We start from the raw sequence: 18,785 nt of genomic DNA, 5'->3' as shown, positions 1-18,785 counted from the left end.
ATAATGTCACTTTATTTACAACCCTCCTGCTCTCTGCCTGTCACAGTACCCAGTTATCCCACGATGCCTCCATATTCACATTTCCCTGTTCTTCCATATTCGCCAGCCCTGCTAATCTTCCCACCACTCTTCTCCAAGCTTTCCTATTTCTTCCTGGCTATTAAGAGCACAAGAAAAGCCTGAACTCTCACAGGAGTTCTCCTGTGATGCTAAATGTCATCAGAGTTCATCATTCTGAGCACATCATTTCATTTTTATAACCACAGAGGACCAGGATTGGCCCCCATGTGCAGCTGTCACAGCACAGCTATTTCCCTCCATCCTTGCACCCCTGACTGGTGGCCATCTCAGCTTCCTTCCAGGAAGAGTGGGTTGACAGCTGGAGTGCCAACCTAGGAGCCTGGAAACACATCACAGAGGTCAATAAACATGCTGCACTTCAGTAAGGTCATGCCACTGCAGTTGAAAACAATTCCATTCCAGTACTGCTGTTCCTCTTGAGCTGGCAGACTTGTTTACATACCTGCATGAAGTGAACTCCATCAGGAAACTGTTCCAGTTAAAATTAATCCATAAACATTTATTGTAACGAACCTGTTTGCTAACCAGGTTGAACAGGACTCCACAAAGACACAGCCTAGGAGCAGAGCCAGGGCAGTACAGACGTGGGAGTGAGCAGTGAGTGTGGAGGGGAGGACACAGCTGCCCTTCCCTGCTCACCCTTCCCTTCCCTGGTCAGCCACAGAGCTTGACTAAAACAACTACCTCTCTGAAACAGGGCACAGGATTAATTTGCATTCCTAAACCTCAAAGATTATCAAAATTGCTGCTTCATCCCTTGCCTTTTTGCTAGTAAAATGCAGTATAGAAACAAATTATGCTCCTTCAGTGGATTCTCACAAATACCACATCTTAGTAAGACAAAACAAAGTGTCTCTGTTCTGCCTAAAACCATATGGGATCCTCCACTGCATTATCCATCCAGACAAGTTGTGTCATTGAAAAATATCCAGCTGGTTTACTCTGAACATATGCAGTATGGACAGGACTGAGCTCAAGAACAGTAACTTCTCTCATCTGAAAACATGGATGCATCAAGCTACGCCCTTTGTGCAGCAGCCTCTCTAGAGTGCAAGTTGTGCTACATCCTTGAAGCTCAAACCCAGAGCCCCTGGAATAGGGCTTGTACTCCAGGCCTCACTCAGGCAAATGGAGTCTGCAAGGGGTGTGAACCATCAGGGACTACGTCTGTGCATCCAGCATAAATACCAAAAGCTCTGCTGGGCTGCAGTTATGATGACCACTTCTAGTGTTATCTGAGGTCAAGAGACATCTACACTACCACAGCTCCAGTCTTGTGGGAGAAAATCTGGTGCAAAGCAGGAGGTGCCCCATCATGATACCACTTTTGGTGGTTCAGAATAAACATTTTGAGAGAAGGGTCCATTGAAGTGCTACCTGCACCACCATCAGACAACCACTGCCTTGTAGAAAGTTCTCTCACAAATCCATCCCACCGCCCTTCCTCTAGGACACTCTTGAAAACTTGCTGTCAACAGAACAGTACTGTCCAGAGGCTTCAGTGTTAACCTAGCAAGAGACAGCTTCCCTGTAGGCATTAGGACAAAATTGACGTTTCATAATCTAGTACTATCTACCTCCTAACATCTACCTCATACGCATATGAAAGACAAATGCCATTTTTAAAATCTCTCTTATTTAACAGAAAAAAAAATAATTCAGTGTTTGTAATACACTCTATTCTAAAGAATAATAGTCTATATCTTACCCAACTCCAGCAGCTTGTAAGAATGAAGAGAGCTAAAATCAGGGGGATAAAAAAAAATTACAGCAGCTGACTGTCTTCAAGCCAGCTGAAACTTGACCACAGAAACATTTGGCTAGAGGTCAGTTCAGGCTAATTGCTTGAGTACAGAAAGGGAGCCAGGAGTTATAAAAAGGATAAAAAAAAATCTTGGCCTTTTTCTATAGCAATGTTGGAGTAAGGTCAATCACAACTGAATTTAAACACGACATCTCTCCAGTGGGATGTGAAGATAGCATAAACAGGCAAAACTGGGCTAAGAAACTCCTTGAGAAAAGAAACAGTTTAGTCACAGCATACTGAGTGGTTTGCATCTACTCTGGTCAGGTAAAAATGTTAACACTTGGAGTAAACCATAAGGAGTTTTGCTTATAAACAAAACTTGTTTGAAGTGAGATCTTGACCTTCACATAGCTCCTGAACCTGAAAGGACTGGAAGGAAGGGGAAGGACAAGGATATTGAACTGCACCTATGAAGGCACTTCTGCTTTTGCCATCGCCATTAATACAGTACTCCAAATATGAGAGAGTTTTTTCCCTGGTAACGTCCTCCAGTTTAGCACTGCTTGCCACAGCAGCATATATGCAGCTAGTACAGAGCCAAAGGTAGCCTCTCTGCTGCAAACCAAACCACAAAATTACTGAGTTAAAGATTAATCTGAAGAGCTTTTCCATACATTGCTATTTCATCATTCCATCAGGTCACAAACTGGCAAAGGCACAAGAGTGTGCAATGCAGACGAATATACAGCAACAGATCCACCACCAAATAAGATCAAATGCTGAGAAGGAAATGGTAACTCCAGGCTCTCCAGGTCTGTTCTGAATCATCTTTATTACAACTACAAAATGCGTATGCACGTACTCGTACATAATTTTTCTGGGTGAAAGGCCTTTATTTTTCACAGTGTGGACATTTCTTACCATTTATCTCAGGGCAGGACCAGTGACACCAAGGGGTAATCTTTCTGTGCTTGCCTAAAAACATTCACACAAGTTTGGCCAATCATGCATAGCTGAAATCACTTTGCTTGCTTACCCTCATTCCCCTGAGTGCCAACAGGATGGAGTCATTCTGCAACTGAAATTAGTTTCAGCCCTTCCAATCAACAGAATCTAAAACTGCAGTGGACCTAAAGCCTCCTTCCCTTGCTTGCTGATATTACAGCTTGATTAAGTCATCAGCAGCCCTTGGACAAACGCCTGTTTTTATAGAACCCTTGTCAAGGCTATATATTCAGCTGTATTTATTATCTCAGTTGATATGAATAACATACCATTCACTTACTCTGTGCCACTATCCTGGATATGAAAAGAACAAGGAATGATACCACAGAAGCAGAAATTATGTACTTCAAATAAAAGAAATCCAAAAAACCTCACAAAGGGCAAATTTCAATTAAAAAAAAACATCCAAAACCTAACAGCAAAAGGCAGCTCCACTGGGAAAGAATGAAGGACTATAGCAAAAAGCTGCATTTATTATGCATGTTTTGATGCAAATTTGAGGAATACTAAAAGGTACAGTATAATTAGAAACTAAAACTATGGAAATTAGGGTATTTTGTATTATTAATTAGATCTTTATGTAAGCTAAATAATTTATAATAGTTTCAAGTGTGAAAGTGTTAAAATTGCAAATGGAATCTATTAAATTAATTGCTCACTTTGGATTAAGAAAAATTATTTTTCTCCCTACATAAACTTTTAATTTTGGAATAGAGACTATATGAAATCTTCATTTCAACACCCAGTTTATTTCTATCTCTATTGTAATAGGCACCTTCAATGCTTTTACTTCGCCTGGTTTCTTTTTCCCATGGACAGATGTGTCAGCTAATACTCTGATTTAAACTGGTAACAGGCCAAATGGTTATCAGTTCTTGGATGTGGTTAAGGAGCCCTTCAGTGAATCCAGACTTTAGACATTGCTCTGGCCTTGTACTGAAAGCTATTTAAAGTCATACTCCAAAAACTGGGCTAGGAAGTCTCAGGATGGATGGGGCATATGGCATATCAATTCTTCATTTACAACAAAATCTGTAATACTTTGACAGCACTAACCTGATGGACCAGGTACAGAGAGAAAGGGGATCTTAGCTGTAAGACCAGTAGATTTCTCCATCAGAAGACAATTCCTAAAAGAGGACCGCAGTTACAGTTCTAAGTTTCTGTCTACTACACATAGAAAATTTTGACCTTGGAAAAGACTTAATTTCTTGTTTGCCTTTCAGCCCCCCAAACAGATCAAAATAGCAAAATAAATGCATCTCAGCTGAAAGAAATTGCAACATTTAGCTGCATATCATGCACATATGAATTGCTGAGCAGATACTCAGCTTTACATATAATTGTATCATTAAGGAAGAGGATTCAGGCCTGTTTAAGAGAATGGTAATTTTTTTTCAGGCTATTAACACTTTCTCAGCTACAGTGGTAATTCTTCTGAGGCTTTTCCTACTCCTTTTTTTTTTAATTATTATTATTTGGATAAGTCATCTGATCTTTGCTTTGCTATTTGTACAATCAATTGCAAAGAAAAGTGAGAACCTTTCTCTATATGAGCAAAAGTATATTCTAATCTTTTTTAAGAAATGTAATGCATCAATTTAATATCAAATATCATGTCAAGAAAGCAAAGAGAAATAGCTGAGTCTGTATCTAGAACCAATACTCTAGTAATCTGTACTAAAAGAACGTGGTTTTACTCAAAAACATGTCACTGAGATAATTATTCACACTTTACATTAAGAGATTAAATGATTTTTCCAGTGCTGTAACAAAATTTCATACCAGTTTAAAAAAAAACAACAACCAAACACAAACCAAAAACTCTTCTGTGTCTTGCTAGCAACCAAGTTCAAATCCCATCATGACTTCATCAGTGTAGACCCAATCCATCAAAGCAGTGAAAGACATCTGATTTTAAACAGGTAAGATTATATATTTAACATGAGAACATTGCTAAGTAATTCTCCTAGCATTGCCAGAGAGCTTAGCACCTCACAGAAATTATGAAGAATTTACAGAGCACAGGAATTGTGATGGAAAGCTATGTAAGTGACATCACTGGGAGTTTAGGCTGGAACATGATGGAAAACAAACAGGATTAATCTCATGCTTAAAAATAAATAACCATCTTATATGTGCTGCTGGATCGTCGATACACAGCAGTCCAGTTCCACTGTTCCAGTTGGCATATTCTTTGCAAGCCTTCTCCTGTGTGCTACTATCTGCCTATTACTCCAATTAGAAAACTACTACCTTGGGCAAATATAATCAGTTATGCTTCAGCACACCTTATAAATAAATATACATCTCATCTCTTGGAGCTTTTTTGTAACATGAAAATCCTGCTCGCTCTGATTTCCTGAAGTGGCTCCTTGAGGCCTGGAAGACAGTCTTGGGTTCAAGGTCAGTAAAAGGACTTTAAGACGCTTTGTTCAAAAATGCTCAGTTACCGCCAAACTCTATTGCAAAATTATGAAACTCATGTTGATCTCAGGAGAACCAGAATTTGGTTACAGATGAGCATTTTTGAATAAAACATCCTCAATTTCTTCTAATCACCTTGAACCCAAACCTGCCTTCCAGGCCTCAAAGAGCAATTGCAGGAAATCAGAGGGAGCAGGGTTTTAATTTTAAATAGCATTTAAATATAACATACATTTCTTCCAGGAAAAAAACATCTTCAAGCAGATGTAAAATTCAAGTTCAAGACCTTGGTATTTACCCTAGACTAACGAAATTACTTAACAGTTCATTACCATTAACAAATTAATTACATGGTTTAATCGCATGCTAAATTATTCATATGCTCCTAATCAGATTAAAACATAACAGAGCCTGCATGGCATTTAGGAAGTCATTAACTTTAATACTGCAGTAAGTGAAAGCTAGTAAATGACTGACAAAGCATTTCTGAGTGCATTTCTGGATGGCCACTCAGGACTCCAAGCACTCACATATTTACTATCAACTGGTTCACCTGATAAGATTAATCAGCCTGACAGGTCTAACAGTAATCAGTGCATTTTAAATTAGTGCAGTTCTGTATGTTCTGCAGCTCATCTCAATTTAAGATGTGATGTGTATTGATTTAATCAGCATCTGCAACATGCAGATTAAAGGTATTTTTAAGTCTCAGTTAAACTGATGCAGAGTTAGCAGCTGAGCACATCTATTCAATACAACTGTTTCTCAAAATAACTGCAAGCAAAATTATCTGTTTAAGAAGTTCTGTGTTAATGAGAAGCAGTACGATTGGCTTTCCATTGACTTTCTCTCTAAGATCATACCAGCATTGCTTCCCGGCCCTATTCCTGTGGATTTAGTGCTTTAAGTCCACACAAGGAAGAAGTATGGGAAGCCTCAAGGAAAGTCTTTTTTCCTCCATTGGAGAGGTCAGAGGATATGTGACATGGGATCCAGAACAACTTGGAAATAAGAGTGATTATTAGGGAAGTGGAAACAAGTGGACTGCGCAGTGGGTGATCAAGCCAGCTCGACATTTACAGGAAATAAACCAAACAGCCATGCCTGGTAATCTCTAGAGTTGGTGACCTATTAAACACTTGCTAGTTTAGCAAGTTTACCTTCTAGTTAATTTTCTGAGTGGGCACTTGCAGCCAGCACAGCACTGTAATGAAGCCTGTCTTTTGGAATGAGTGAGGTAAAGGGAAATGCCAGGTTGCATTAAAAATGAACGCTGGAAACCGATAGAGCTTTGTCCTAATTCCCATCACTTCCTCTATGAAAACCCTACCAATGAAGAAATTAAGAAGGGTCTGCAAAATAAGCCATAGAAACAGACATATTAATTTTAAATGTAATTTGGCAAATCTGTTTTTAGAGATGTATTTTAATGATGTCAAACAATATTTTCCATCAGCAAATCCTGAAGCAGTCTGCAGCAGGAGTCAGCGGCATTATCCATTTAACAGACAGGGAAACAGAGACAATGGGAAGAGGAGCAGCTTGCCTATATTTAGCCTAACAGCAGAGTAAGGCATGGATTGCAACCCTCTCCAATGTCTTACCTACCAAAGAATATTACAGTCTAGCCATCTTAGCATCCCAAAATAAAGCTGTAGTGGATTAAAAAAAACCCAAACAACAAAATCCAAACCAACAAACTGACAGTTTGCATTAGGACAGAAAGAATTACAGTTTAGAGAAAGATCAGTTCATTTGAAACACTCAAGCAACTAGCAACACTTTCTTACTAAGTGTATAGCTCTTTTACAAACAATAGGAACAAACTATGCTCTTTAGCTTCCAGCGTAGTGGAAGTAAACCTCTCCCTCCACATATATCACTCCTCAAATGTCAGACACAAACACAAGGATAGTTCTACATTGCAACCTTTCCTTTTAGACACCACAGATAAAATATGCAAACTCTGAATTGATACGCTCAAAATGAGATACTCTGCAATGCACAGGTGCTACAAAAATCAGAGCTGCTCAGTGCAAAGCTGGATGGCTGATGGAGAGCACGTCTGCCTCCACAAATGTTATGACTTCCTCCTCTGCAGGAACTCCATTACAACACCGTCTCATTAAAAAAATGAAACTTTGGAGCACATTCAACTGTTTATTAAAACAGAGTAGTGCATTCACATTTTTCCATTGCTGTTATTGTTATTTTATGTAGGACCATGAGGAAATAGATGTTTACAGACAAAATTCCCGTGGTATCAGCAGCTGAGAGCCTGAGCCTTCACCCACAACCACCGTATTTCTCAGATTCAAACCCACTTTGTGAGGGCTACTCACCAAAAAAAAAAAAATCCATACCAAACTAGATCCCAGGACTTACATAAGACACACAGCGCAAAAACAAGGAGCAGACTAAAGTGGAGGACCATAGGACTGTAGCTGGAGAGAGTTTTGTAAAACCCTGCTGGGGGCTCTCCTGGTCTAGCACAACACCCAACTCCTCTGAAGTCTGACCAGCAGCCTTGCCTCAGTACCCATTTTTATACTGAAATAGGGAGCAAGGCTGCACAGAAACCTGTCAGCAAGTCTTAGGAACTGTCTCTCTCCCTTTAAGCAGCATACCAGTAATCATTCTCACATCACTCAGACCTGGGCTCTGAAAGGCAGTCTCACCAGTGTGGACGCTGTCGGTATAGAAGGGAAACAGTATGACTATTCCTTTTTGTGGTTCTTATACTGAATAAATTTAATATCACAGGGAGCTTTATTTCTGGAGAGATCAAAGATTTTCATTTTTATAAAAATTTTACCATGTATAAAAACATTTAATCCTTTTTTTATGTTTAAGAAGTCATTAATGATGATACCATCTGATCCTAAAACATGTATAACACTTACCAATCACACTTGAATCATGTGTAAGCAACCATTTCACAATAAGCATGATGACACTAACTGCTCTTAGGTTCTACAACAAAGTGTACAGCAGCATTAAATAAATCACTTCTGCATAGATTATATTTTCCCCAACATTACTAAACCTGTGAAATATCACAGCAGATACGAGTTTTGAATTGCCCTGATGCATAAATTAGTTTTGATTTTTAGTTCACTTATTGCATACAAGTTTTTCCTCAGTAATCAGACTTGATAACAGGTGACTAGATTCATACAATAAAAAAGGGTCACACTTAAATGCAAAGAGTTTAAACTCTTGCCTAGTAACACATTCTGAACAGCACATTAAATATGACAGGTTCTTGTGAATTACAGCATTTCCTAAGGATTGGGATGCTTTCCTCCCTTCTGAAAGTTCAGAATTATTAGCCTTCATTTACAAACAGGAAACTGAAACACAGCGAGGTTACAGAGGATGACAGAACCCGAGTGAATCTGTAGTGAGCTCAAAAGGAAGGCCAGACCCCGAGTCCAAGCTGTGTGTTCCCAGTGCTAGGCATGCTTTTTGCAACTGCTGCTTGCAGAGGAATTGGGAATGGGCAGTTTAGCTAGGGATCAACTGGCTCTCTGGGCTCAGAAAGCCAAGGAAACACAGCACAGAAACAGTTTTCTGTATGGTTGTTTTGCCATGTTTCAGCTATAAAATAATAGAAGCCATTCATAAATTGTTTTTCAAGTGTGTTTAACTCTGTATGAAAAGGCATGGTAACCACAACAAAGAATGCTTTGGTTAAGGAGGTCCCTAATGACTAAGTTACACCTACTTTACAAGCATTTTTACAAGTAACTTTTCCCTATTCTGACCTTCTTATTTTCTCGGTGAAATTGTTTAGGTATAAACAAATCTCCCAAGCAGAGATCCATGGCGCAATGAATGCATCCAGTCTTCTATCATCTGGTTTCAGAAACATTAAGAACATGGATATAGGATAACAAGTTCTATCTATTTGTATCGTAACCAAAGAAAGAAGTATCTAGAACGTCCCTTAATGACATTACAATTGTGTACATTTAGACAGGAATAGCCAGTTCAAGTTTCATAAAACTGCTACAGCCCACAGATAGCAGCTGTAAAGTCTCATGCAGCAATATAACACTAGATAACAGCTTTTCAGCTTCATGCCATGAGCAGGTCTGAATCCCTTACACCACAATGTATTTCTGTGATGTTTGATCCAAATTTACACCACTGTATTCTGATTAAGCTTTCAGTAATACATTCTAGATATGAATTAGAACCAAAAGGTGCATTAAAACTACATGTCATTTAAGTGTCATTTAAACCATGATTTGTTATCTACAATGTTTTGCTATGCATTTTCACCTTATCCTTGCTTGTAAAATACAGATTTTTTTTTCTCTATTTTCTTCACGAATGTGCATTTACAAAGTCAGGCAATTAATACCCTAAATGACACTATAATTGAGAACCGTCTCATTAAAATGCAATATAATAATTTTTCTCTGACAATGGAAAATAGCCTTTAAACACTTCTAAGAATCACCAAGCCCTATATCTACAAATATTGGCTCCTAGAAGCTGGCAGAAATGGGCTTGAAGCCATCAATTTAATCAGGATTGAATTTGACAGTGTTAATTCACATATCTCTATTGTCCTGGGTAATAAAATATGACAATTAGATCCCAATCAGAATTTTGTATACTGCATATTATAATTATCACCTCCTGCAGGAATGAATCATGGGATCTGTGAGGATTATCTGCAGGGCTACAGGCTACTATTGAACCCTCTGCTTAGCCAACATTGGTAATAAAGGCACTCACAGGTAAGATAAAAGTTATCACACTACCTCAAATGTCAGCAGGGGATGGATGATGCTTCACACCTCCCTCAGCTCAACTGCAATCCATGACCTTCTCCAGCCATCCCAGCACCTACATGAAAGCAGGAGAAACAGACAAGAGATGAGTTCTGAAACAGCAAAGGTCACCTGCGGTGGGAGGGCAACATAACAAAATCCAAATGGGTGTCCTGGCACTGCTATGCCTCAGGGAAGGCTATCAGCAGGGCAGTCTGCCTGGCAGCCCTGAGTGCAGCACCTGGGCTTCTCACTCAAACAGCAGCAGTGGCCTGCAAACCCGTGTCACTGAGGGCCTGCCAAGCCACAGAACCCTGTGCTAACCTTGACATTAAAATGCACCAACAGAGATTTAAATGGCAAAGAGACATCAGGGTGACTGATCAACGCTCATTCTTAATGTACATTCCTGGTGAAAATCACCTGCACTGGAAGTAAACTCTGAGTCACCCAGAGGATGAGTAGTACCTACTACTCATGACTACTTCATGAGAATGACTACTTCAGAGAATAAATTACAGTGTGGTAACTTATAAACTGGTAATTTTAAGAAAATAACATTTCCTTTTTCTCTAAAAGAAAAGTGTCTAAATCTCAGGAAAATGGCATGCTGTTAAAAAAAAAAAGGCAGTACATCACTTGTTACGTTCAGAATTCCTAAGCGCATTATCACTGCCATGATATCTGGCACAGCAGCAGCACCCAAAATGGTTTTGAATTAGTAGTACTTCTATGTTTAATAAAAATAACAGAAATTCAACATGGAAGGTTACTTCTTCCCAAAGATGCAAGTCAGCTTTTAAAAGCATTTTAAAAAAGTTGGCCATGGTGCCCACATTATCTGAATAATTCATAATAATCTCGTTTCTAGTGGGTGGGACTATGAAAAGAAGTCCAGATTTCACAGTATCAGACTCTTTAAACTACCACCAAAAAAAGAAAAACAAAAAAGGCAGACTGCAACACCCCACAAATAACACGTAAAGAAATACCGTGTAGATTCGAGGTGCTAGAGCAGGTCCAGAGAAGAGCAACAAGGCTGGTGAAGAGACTGGAACACAAGTCCTATGAGGAGAGGCCGAGGGAGCTGAAGTTGTTCAGCCTGGAGAAGAGGAGGCTCAGGGGAGACCTCATCACTCTCTACAACTCCCTGAAAGGAGGTTGTACCCAGGTGGGCGTCGGTCTCTTCTCCCAGGCAACCAGCAGTAGGACAAGAGGGCACAGGCTCTGCCAGGGGAGGTTTAGGTTGGATATTAGGAAGAAATTCTTTACAGAGAGGGTAATCAGGCATTGGAATGGGCTGCCCAGGGAAGTGGTGGATTCTCCGTCCCTGGAGGTTTTTAAGATAAGACTGGATGTGGCACTTAGTGCCATGGTCTAGTAACCACGGTGGTGTTGGATCAAGGGTTGGACTTGATGATCTTGGAGGTCTTTTCCAACCCGGCTGATTCTATGATTCCATGATTCAGACAGAATGTTCTGGGGCTACACTGCCATAGCTTTAATAAGACCTTAACAAGAAAAAAGTAACATTTTAAAAGAGAGTTTTCTTTGATTGAGTTAACACTAGCTGAACAAAGAGCAGGAGGAATTTTTTTGCATCCATAGAATTGTCTTCCTTTTAGGTGTATAATTTTAATGTATGGATAAACCACTAAATAATAAATAATGGAAAGCAAAATGTGATTCTGAATGAAAATTTCATTAGTATTTCTCTGGAATCCTTCTCTAGTGAAATGTGTAAAAGGCTGTCACCTCTGTTTTTATATTAAAAAAACCAAAACAACACGTACCCAACTACCAAATGAAAAAATCATTAAACTTAACTGAAAGAAAAATTAAACATATATTTGAAAAGAACAGAAGGTAATTTTCATGCAAAACCAAAAATAATATATTATTATAAAATATATCATCCTACGTGTGGTTAGCTGAAATGAAACCTGAAAGCAGGGGTCCCTCCTGGTTCGCATCATGAAACAAGTGGACTAGACAGGTCTGTACATAGTAAGTCTTTACCCTGTTCTACTCCATAATATGCACAGCCAAGTGCTATTATGCCAATTTTTTGAAAGAGCCTGCATATATAATTCCACCAGAGTCTTGTTCATTTAATTTCTCATTTTCAAAAGAACTCTGAATTTCAGAGAGAATAACTGATCAGCAAGCCATAGCTCTCTTTTCCAAAAATAAAGGGACAGCTTAGTCTGAAACAAACTTATAAAGTCTAAGCCAGCTGTTGACTGAAGTAAGCTACCAAGGACTACTGACAAATTCCTGTTACAAAACACTCAGTAGGGCATTAACAAGGGGAAATGATGTTTTTATGACAAAGCAGAATCCTTTTACAACAGGACAAAGAAAATTATTCCAGTAGTCTTTCCAAAATATTTTGAAATCCTGCTCAAGAGCAAAAAAGATCTCTTAGCTACTTTATGGGCAACAAAGGAAAGTGTCCTAACTTCTGATTACCTGATTGTACTCAGAACATTTTGTTTCTCTCTTGGCAGCTGTGACAATGTGCTCCAACCCTTGTCTTTTTCTGCTCGAGCAACAGCCACCAGCAGTGGTTGTGATGGCTACATCTGGCTTACAGATATCAACACAACAGTTAAGGGCCATAAATCTTGCTTGACATCTAAGGGCCCTAAGTCTTGTTGAACAGCTAAGGGCTAGTTGAGCATGTGCCAACTGAAATATGGCTGCTACACAAATATGACTGTCAGTCAATCATCTTACTCCATAAATAGTGGACAGCCCAAGGCCTGTCCAGCTCTCCTGCAGGGCAGCAGGCTGCATGCCAGGATCTCTCCTTGAGTACAGATACCTCTCAAGGCTACTCCTTGAGAATAAGATTCTTGGTGATTAGTAGCATGCTAAACTTTGGAATCTTGACATAAAATATTGATTGTGCACATATAATTCTTCAGATATAAGCTGTTGACCAAGTCTGGGACTAGTCTGTATCCAGACATATTTGAACTCCCCTCAGAAAATTTAGAATGTGCGGGGATCCTTTCTGAACCTCATGACTCAGTGGGAGGGTCTCCTGAACAGTTTTGTCTGACCCCACCCTCTGTGCTGTAAACAGTCAAATACACATTGCCATCCAATATCGTTAAACTGATGACTCACTGGCCAAACTTTGTGAAATCAGTGCTCTACATCAATAAACATTTTTAACTTCTCTCTAGCAAGTGAAGTGAGTCACTCCACCTGCGACAGCAGCAAGTGGAGATCGCACAAAAAATGCCAGCAGCGATACCATTATTTGCAGTAATGTAGTTTAGAACAAGCCACACAAGCACAAAGACAGTTATACTGGCACTTGACTCTGACAGGTGTGAAAAACAGGCACTACTGTACCTAGGTAATGAGCTAGTTATTCAAATGAGAAGCAGTCTCCCTCTAAATGGAAAAACTGCAGCTCCAGCAAAAGGAGAACACAGATTCATATCAACAAACAATACAGGTGAGGCTTTTTTTCCAGAGACACATAGTTTGACAGAAACATATTACTGTAACCCACATGGCAAACAAAAGGATTGCAGCACTTAAATTAGAGAGGGCCCATCCAGATTAGTTTGCTTCACAAAATAAGAAACAGACTCAGACTCATCACTCCCTTATTGGGATGTGAGCATCTTAGCCCATTATTATCTTCTCATTATGTCATAAGCTAACGTACAAAAAAATAATAATCTGGACAAGATGGTATGGGCCCAACTGTGCCAAAAGTTCTTTTGGTCTTCAAAAGAGCATCTAAGGAAACGCCTAGTGATAAAAAAAAAGTTGGAAAGGCTTTCACCCCTGTCCCATGTAAAATCTTAATAGAAAAACTGATGAAGTACCAACTAGGTAAGACTACAGTGAAATGTACTGAAAACTAGCTGAAATGCTTGGCTCAAAGGGTTTCAGGCAGTGGTACAAAGTCCAGCTGAGGGTTAGTCACTAGTGATGCTGTCCAAGAGTAAATGCTGTTTAAATCTCCCCTAATAACCTTTTCACTGAAGAGGTAACAAAACAGTGGAACAAATTGCTTAGAAAGATTGTAGAGTCTGGGGCTACTCAAAACCCAGATGGACATGGCTTAGTACAACTGCATTAATAAAATCCTGCTCTGTACAGGAGAGTCGGACTAGATGATATTCAGGGTTCCCTTCCAACCTTAATAATTCCATGATTCCACAATTCTGTATATTTACATAACTGAGAAGCTGCAGGCAGCAGACAAAAAAGAGGAGGGTATAAATGACAGGCTTTGGAAGAAAGATGGCAAACTATGGACACCCTGTGATTGCATGGACCATTGACAAAGAGTGCAACCAGACACATGACCTGGATTCATAAGTGCTAAGAGATTGTTCAGGAGTGCCGTCCCTCCATTATGCTGGGCTACCAACAGATGCAATAGAGGATCTCTGGCACCTGCGACAAACTATTTCCAGAGCATTTGTGCTTCTAAGATTTGGCCTAAGGAATCCTAATTTTCTCTTTATTCTATTTCTCCTGTATTTTACTTCCTTCCATTTCCAGTTAAACAACTACTCAACAACTAAATTCAAAGGAGAACAAAACATAATTTGCCTGAGATGTATTCTAATTGTATCCGATAAGCACTTCATTAATTTCTCTAGGTTGCATCAATTGTGATGTGTGGCACTTGCTGAGAGTCTTGAACTGCTTTCTCCTAAACCCGTTTTGAAAATATTTATCTCAAGCAGAAGGAAAAATGGGTTCTTCATATGTGTTTTTAAGTTTTCTCCATTCAAGTCATTCCATCCATTTGCTGTCAAGTTGAACATGAGTCAGCAGTGCCCTGGCAGCGAAAAGGGCCAACCATGTCCTGAGAGGCATTAGGCGAAGCATCACCAGGTGGTTGAGGGAGGGGATTGTCCCAATCTGCTCTGCACTGGGGCAGCCTCACCTTAAGTCCTGTGTGCAGTTTGGGGCACCACAACATAAGAATGACATCAGGTTGTTAAAGTGTGTCCAGAGGAGGGTCACCAAGACGGTGAAAGGCCTTGAGGGCAAGATTTATGAGGAGCATCTGAAGTCACCTAGCTTGTTCAGCCTGGAGAAGAGAAGACTGAGGGAGCACCTCACAGATGTGTACACCTTTCTCATGGGGGGCAGCAGAGCAGGAGGTGCTGATCTCTGTGGTGACCAGGGGCAGGACAGAAAGAAGTGGAATGAAGCTGCACCAGGGGAAGCTCAGATTTGACATTCGGAAAAGGTTCTTCACTAAGACAGTGATCTGCCACTAAAACAGGCTCCCCAGGGAAGCAGTCATGGCATCAAACCTGTCAGGAGTCCAAAGAGTGTCTGGACAATGCCAGCAGTCTCTGGTCCTGTGAAGAGCAGAGTTAGACTCCATGATCCTTATGGGTCCTTTCCAGCTTTAAATATTCTGTGATTCTATGATCTTTCTTAGGTTTAAACTCTACTTCTCTAATACATCCTTAGCTGAAATATAATTCTTGCAACTGTGAACTCACTTGTTAACATCTCTCATCAACTTTCTCCTTTGCACAGGAATTCCCTAAATTCTTTCAAGGAAACACTTACAAAACCCATCAGAACTTCCATCATCATTCCCTTTCTCTTCTATTTGATAGCTAAGGCTTTTAATCTGTTTTTGTCCTCTAACCTTTACACTTTCCTCATCAGCATATGCTGGACAAGAGACCACATTCTAGTTCCAAATTAGAGCCTTTTCTGCCCCTCTGAACCTATTCATATCCTCAGGAGTCTAACAATAAATCTTGCCCTTCATGTTTTAAATACTTCACTGTCCCACATTTCTGTTCTCACACACTTGGCAATCTTTGCCTCTTTGACATAACAATAACCGGAACATTTTCTTAGCAGCGCTAAGCTGAGTAATAACTGATATTTGTTTTGGCACTTGTAGTAGAGATGAAAGATGAATTTATGTTTTCCACTGCATTATGCTTACAAGTGTATATGTGGACAGGATAGCTCACGAGGTCTGCACCACAGTGCAAGGCCAAATATAGGAATTAATACATCTCTTCAGCTTTTTAAAAGAAACCCATCAGTGTTGTAAAGGAGGCAAACAGGTAAGAAATCCAAACTTTCTAAGTAAGTAGCAATTTCACTTGATATACAAGATAGCTCTTGTGGTATCCAGAAATTCAGACTGTCTTCCATAAGTGAAGTATGTAATTTTCCCAGCTACAGTTAATGATCTTCTTGGGTGGAGGAATGTTATGAAGAATAGTTTAGTCAATGTTTACAGACAGTATTTTGAGATCTGGGCAGCTGGAAATTCAGAAGTCTATTACCTTAAACTGTTGCTGACATATCAGTAACTTAAAAGGGAAAGTTTCTTGATAAATGACAGGGAAATGTCAAGTACAAGATTAGAAAAAAGACGTATTACTGGATTCTTGTAGCCACTTCTGGTGTCTACACTTAAGAGCCTAACAAACATCAAAAGAGCATGGACCTAAAAATGTTGCTTGAAGTCTGGGACAACTTTTCAGAACCAAGATAAAAGCCCCAGTTTATTGAGAAAAATACATAATGGATTACTGTACCTGATAGTATCCCATATGTGGAAGAAGCAATAAACACTAGATTGCTCTTCAATGAAACATAAGACGTAATGATGAATCGAGAATAGAAATAAGAAAAAAAATCTTTTACAAGGTTGAAGCAAAATGAAAACTGGAATTTACTAGAGGCTGAATAATAATAATAATAATTAAAAATCCCCATCACTTCAATTTGCTTTTCACATAAACAAATTACTGGGTACAAGTAGCTGGTGACCTGTAACAGAAATAGAGAAAATATGGTGGCACAAGATTATCAGGCATTATATGGTCTAATCCCACTCTTCACAGCCAGATCAATTAATTCTTGCTTGACTCTCATCTCTGACTACTGGATTTTTCTAAACACCAACAAAGACCTGCGAAGATTTTGCATCCTCGACAGGCAATCTATCCCAATGCATCTATCCTGTTCCAGAGGAAAGTTACTCTGGCATGTACCTCAAGCCTCTCTTGATGCAATTCAATTTCTCTACTTCCCCTGCCTTGCCCCCATAAGACTATAGATCAGATTATCCCTGCCCTTTTTTCACAGTCTTTTACCTACCTGAAGACTGTTACACCTCCCTACCTCTCTAGATCACATAAAACCTGTTTTTCAACTAAGTTTTCTGGATTATGGATCATTCTCAGGGACTCATTCTCAACAGACTCTCTCCAGTTAGTCCAAGTCTGAAAGCAAAGCAGAAACGTCCTTACTACTTTAGGTAGTTCTTTTTCAGCTTTATATATCCTACTATATCTGTCCTTTTGCAAGCGGATGGCAATTGCATTCCTGAGCCACAATGAGCCAGCTCCAGATAATTTTCTGCAAAACTGGAAAGCCTAGCTCTTGAATAATAAGGTTCCCTTTCCTATTGACATCTTCATCTTATTTTTGATTAAACATTTCTCAACAGGCAAAAAAAATGTTGATGGATATGGAAAAACAAAGCTATTAACTAAGCAATGACAAAACCTGTGGTTCAGGGAATTGGGACTGTAAAAAGGTAGAAGAAGGAAAATACAGAATTTTCCAAAAGGAAATAAAGAATTTAAAGAAAATCACCTGTTAAATGCATTTTGCCAAAATTGTTACTGCTATAAGAAAAAACATAATGTATAGAATGATTCGGCAAACTGTTAATACAGAAATATACAAACAATATATATTGGATCAAAAAGCTCATGACAACCAGCGCAGCGGGTAAATAGTGTAGTGCTTTGAAATACAGGGCTTGAAATTCAGAGATACAAATTTTATTTTAGGCTTACTGGTGCCTTAGTATGTATCTTGGGCAAAGTTAAAACCTCCATGGTTTCATTTTCTCCCTACTTTTTGAAATGGTGTAACCTCAGGACATTGTTCTTGAGAACAAAGGAGAGAACTTTAGGGGACAGTAGCAAATTTACCTCATCTCCACCATTGCTACGTTTGAGCTTAGTTTGGCTGTTAAGTCTTGCAGCTGCGACCCTAAGCATTATTAAAGATCTCAATTTTTAAATTACTAGCTTTACAAGTTCTAAAAATAGCTCACATTCAAACAAAGACCTGTGAGTGGTCATTTTCTTCAAACTTCCCTTCACTCAACAGCAAATACAAAAAGCCCACTTTGTTGTCATGTCCCCAAACAGCTTCTCTGTGAGTAGCTCAGTCACTTCTGTTTCCTCGAAAAATCTAACATTTGCCTTTTCAGTTTCCCAGGGGTCAGATTTCACTGACAGAAGAAACACAACTCTTTGTGAGTGTATTTCACCCAAAATTATGTAGCAAAATGGACAGATCTTTCTATACTTTTGAAGTATGTCCTGGTTAGAACGGCTGGGACCAATTCATCCCTGGATGGGTGTAACCCAAAACTGTGTATTCTATAGCCTCCATGCCATTTCCCAAAAACTGCTGTCAGTAGAGGCCTGCAAGGTGGGAAGATGTTCCTGTACCCTTTTATGGAATTCCCCGCTCTGATATCCTTATATGGAATTCCCCGCTCTGATAAGAGGGACTGAGCATCCACATGCCCTTTTATGGAATTCCCTACTCTGAGGGAGGGACTGAGCACTCCCGCCTGAACTGGAGAGTATATAACTGGGAGTTTCAGAGCCTTGGGGCTCTCTCTCGTGGGACCCAGAGGAAGACAGCAGACCACCGCTGCTCCCAACCAGGCTGAGACCACCACCCTC

The 18,785-nt window shown here is 39.6% G+C and overlaps 1 protein-coding gene across 4 annotated transcripts in view; it reads right to left on the bottom strand.

The window, feature by feature from the left end:
* Positions 1-18,785, bottom strand: part of GHR (growth hormone receptor) — a 164,917-nt gene that overhangs the window by 72,554 nt on the left and 73,578 nt on the right. For 3 of the 4 annotated variants that reach the window (XM_027709245.1, XM_027709240.1, XM_027709242.1), the window contains one exon: positions 10,036-10,120. The exons of the other annotated variant lie outside the window; for it this stretch is intronic. The gene's annotated coding sequence lies outside the window, so the exon portion shown is untranslated. The remainder of the gene's footprint in view (positions 1-10,035; positions 10,121-18,785) is intronic. 4 annotated transcript variants of the gene reach the window in all.

Source organism: Neopelma chrysocephalum, unplaced genomic scaffold, assembly GCF_003984885.1.
Source record: "Neopelma chrysocephalum unplaced genomic scaffold, ASM398488v2 Primary Assembly neopelma1_96710, whole genome shotgun sequence".
Classification (NCBI taxonomy): Eukaryota; Metazoa; Chordata; class Aves; order Passeriformes; family Pipridae; genus Neopelma; species Neopelma chrysocephalum.
The sequence above is the reverse complement of the archived record's forward strand: the minus strand, read 5'-3'. Positions and strand labels throughout refer to the sequence as shown.